Source organism: Micropterus dolomieu, linkage group LG21 (assembly GCF_021292245.1).
Source record: "Micropterus dolomieu isolate WLL.071019.BEF.003 ecotype Adirondacks linkage group LG21, ASM2129224v1, whole genome shotgun sequence".
In the NCBI taxonomy this organism is placed as follows: domain Eukaryota; kingdom Metazoa; phylum Chordata; class Actinopteri; order Centrarchiformes; family Centrarchidae; genus Micropterus; species Micropterus dolomieu.
Window position 1 is genome coordinate 34,472,298 of NC_060170.1, and position 4,003 is coordinate 34,476,300.

Sequence of the window (4,003 nt, forward strand, 5' to 3'; positions counted from 1 at the left end):
ATTAAAAGCAGAATAGTGGCTGATGCAAGCAACGGAGAAAACAGGCGTGTGCTTCATTTATAAGTGAGTTTTGAGCCCATTGACAATAAGGCAATGAAAATTTGATTCATTTCTTTGAAAAACTTACATATAGCCCCTTAAAAGTCAGGGCTGGGGAGAAGCTAACATCAGCTACCAAGACCACCTCCTCTGACCTGCTAGCAATAACACAAGACTGGGAGCAAAAAGTCAACTTGGGGAGGCAACTGAAGTTTTTCGAGGTCATTTTGAGGTCAGAGTGAACTTTGACCCCCCAAACTCTAATCAGTTCATCTTCGAGTCCAAGTGGACATCTGTGCTAAAGACAGAAGAACAGACAGACAAACTGAAAACACAGTCTTATATTTTATTAAACTGCTTTTTCTTTGAATACAGTAGATAATAAATTTATGCAGGTTTTGGTTTTTAAATGGCTATGAGCAGACAGTCACGTAGTGTCGTACTTTCCACGTCCAACAATGATCCACCTGGACCCGACTTTGTTTTATCACAAAAGTGCCCTCATACTGTCTTTAACTGATTAATTACTAAATGATTCGACATGATTATCAAATAAGCTAAAAAGTGAAGTAAATGAAATACACAAAATGAATTACAAAAATTAGTTTTGCTCTGATTTGTATAATTCAGCTTTTAGTCAGACTTGAGCTAAATGTGCTCCTGCTGCCATCGAAGGAACAAAACGTCATGGAGGAGGAAATCTGTCTCTCAACAGAAAATGACCCACGTCAGCCACAAGAGGGCGGTAAAAGTCTTAAAGTTTATATCTCACTAACGAGATGAAAATTATTTTTAACGTTGTACTTTGTCTGCTCGCTAAATGACTCTGATCTCTGTGTTTCTGTATTTTTCTCAAATTAGTGTCTCCGGCACTCGATGCCTCCAGATCTCCAGATCAGCAGCAGGAGGCTCTTGGACATGTTTCTTCTCTGGTCTCAGGATTCAGTTGTTCACGAGTCACCAAATGTGATTTGCACATCGAGTGTTGTGAAACCAAATTCAGAGGATCTGCGCCAACGCTTCACTTTTATTTTAATTTAATATCTAACAGGACTCGGCCAACGTTGTTCCAGAAGGACTTCCAGATCCTCCTGGGTCGGCGTGGCTTTGGTTCTGAATTGTGCCGGGTGTTTGGACCCTGATACTCAGTTTTAAAATGAAACTATATATTTGTGAAGACTTTTTAAAGATTGACGTCTTCAGTAGGAACCAATGGGCTTGGAGCTGAGAGCCACAGACAGGAAGTCTGAAAAGACTAATGCTGCTTTGCTCTTTTCATGTTGAGAGTAATAAAAATAGAGATTCTAATATAATCTAATAATTCCAGACGGATTGTTTAAAGGGAACATCAGTATAAAAGTGTAAAATCCTTGTCTGAGCTGATGGTGGGTTGTGTGGCAGCTGAGATGAGCTCCTTGGAGGTCCTACTCTGCTCCCTGAGCTCCTTCCTCCTCAGTCAGCTGCAGAAACACGCTGGGTATACTGATCCAGCACAATGTTCTCCTGACTGCCCAGCTTCTGCCCCCTGCAGGCCTGGAGAGACATGACAGCACATGTGAGTTAGCGCATACCTCCTCCTCTTCTTCAGTAAACTCAGACCGAGTGCTTCATCTCAGTCCTCTGAACAGGGCTTGACATTAATACCTGCCAAATGCGGGTGGATTTCAGCCATGGTGGGTAACACAGTCACTCCCACTAGCCACTTTGGCGTGCTGACAAAAGGCATCTGAAATAAATGACTTTCGCACTACAACTCCCATGAGTGCTACCTGCACACAGTGTTTTGCTCAACACTGTAAACAAGAAGACGCTGTGGAGATTAAACTAGCAGACTGGCCATTGGTCCGAGTGCTGTTTTAGCCTGCTGTTAATTATCAATGTAACCAGCGGCAGCGATGACGTAGCCTAGCGATCTTTTAAATAGCAGAAGAATCGTCTCACTCTCTCCTGCCGCCAGGGTGCACACGCCATATATGACATCCAGGCTTTTGTCAAACGAGAATATAACAGTTGAATCTGTCACAGGGCAGCCACAGTCCCTCACACCTTTAGACCGTCAGCCTCCAGCCTGCCTTCAACCTGATGGTATGATCTCTGTCATCACATGGTCACGCACACACACACATCAACACAGCGTTAAGTCAGTGCGTGTGAGTGTGCGTGGACGAGCAGTGTGGAGAATATATGGTGTTATAAAAAAGAACAATACATAGACTAGTAGCAGGACTACCATTATGTCACATCACACCTCATATCACAACTACCTTTCCAGAGTTAATTCTATTTTTTAATAAAACTAATCCCCGCAGGACAGCAGGAGATGTGTTTGTATGGAAATAATCTGGTAAATAAAGACCTGTATACTTGTTTCAGGTGGACGTATCTCCAGGTACTCAGAGCTACCAGAGCTTGATGATGAGAAACTTAAATCCAGTCAGAGCTCTGAGGAAATGCAGATGCTAAACAAACCATCTTAAGTACCCAAAACTGATATAGGCCTATAACATTATAATCCTGTTGCCTTAATTGTAGTTTTTTGTAAGATAAAATAATTTATTCTTTGCTTGTTTCTAATGCAGATACTTTTCCTACTCTGTATTACAGTATTTACTGCTGTTAAAATAAATAAACAGTGTTTCTGTTTTCTTTTCAATTAATCTTTTACACCCATACATCACAATTAGAATATACGCAGTAAGAAAATACTCTTTTTAATTGTTCTTAATAGACTACATGTTTTCAAAAAAAAGGAGCTTCACATCCAACCTTATCAGAGCTAATGTTAATACTAGTAAATTTAAGCATGTCATTGTCAACTTTTGTCATATAAAACGTAATTTTCCAACAACAAAAATATGGCTAGTGAAAATGCTGCGTGGGTAGTAACTTTGGAAAACCACTAGCCATATTGGCTAGTGAGCAAAAAAGTTTATGTCAAGCCCTGCCTCTAAACAACAGACATGTGTCAGTACCTTATAGTAGAAACAAAGGGCAGCAGTCATCAACATCCACACCAACACGAACAGCAACACCAACTGCAGAGTCAGCGGCCTGACGAGTACTATGATGAGTTGAACTGTTGGATCTGATCAAACACAAGGACATCATCATCGTCATCACATCACACACCATCATGAGTCCATCAGCTCCCATCAAACACAAACTGTAGTGACCTGAAATCTCCCAGAACCACTTCAACATGGAGCTGTGGGATTCTGTCCGTCAATAATCTCTATCTGAATGTTTGTTGTGTCCAACCAATCGCATCTGAGTGGGCTTTGGTTTCAAGTAGACAATTCAATTCCATTTTATTTATATAGATCATATATATAAATCACAACAACAGTTATCTCACAGCGCTTTTCATAAAGAGCAGGTCTGGGGGGGGCAGCCTACACAATATCCACACAGAGGGACAGACAGTAAAGGAAATGTTGGTAGAGACTAAATGAATAAAGTTATTTATAAAGCCTTTCCGAAACTAGACCTTCGCCACTTTCACTCTGGAGTCACCCTCACAGCCAAATCGAGCTCCCAAAGCCACGTGTGGTTTTAATATAGCAGCCAACTTTTGGACGAACTACCCTCTCCCCAGCGTAAATATGATCTGACGTTACCGCTGCACTCACTGCTTTAATATGTGTATCAAATAAACAACAGTTGTATTATATACATACCAACATCAGTTCATCATTAACAACAGAACACTTATTTTTTCTTGCAACCAATAAGACTGTAACTTATGCAGTGACCATCATTTTGCACAGACCAAACCCCTAGACCAGAGGTCACTAATAGGCGGACCGCAGTCCGGACCCAGCTGCCGTTCTCTCCGGACCGCCGCCGATTTATTATTGGGAATTGCTACCTTCTGAAGGAGCATTTCTTCTTTAACCCGCACTGCTTTTCTACCATTTACTGTACTGGTTTGGCGGCCCAGGAAACTCAAAGACCCACTGCATGT

The 4,003-nt window shown here is 41.4% G+C and overlaps 1 protein-coding gene and 1 long non-coding RNA gene across 2 annotated transcripts in view; one reads left to right on the forward strand and one right to left on the reverse strand.

Annotated features, from left to right (window-relative positions):
- LOC123960356 (scavenger receptor cysteine-rich type 1 protein M130-like) overlaps nucleotides 1–4,003 on the forward strand; it is a 549,618-nt gene that overhangs the window by 430,521 nt on the left and 115,094 nt on the right. The window lies entirely within an intron of this gene.
- LOC123960227 lies at nucleotides 372–3,128 on the reverse strand. Its single transcript, XR_006822472.1, has 2 exons — nucleotides 3,012–3,128; nucleotides 372–1,572 (listed from the first exon to the last, which is right to left on the reverse strand). It is a non-coding gene; the product is annotated as an uncharacterized LOC123960227 (long non-coding RNA).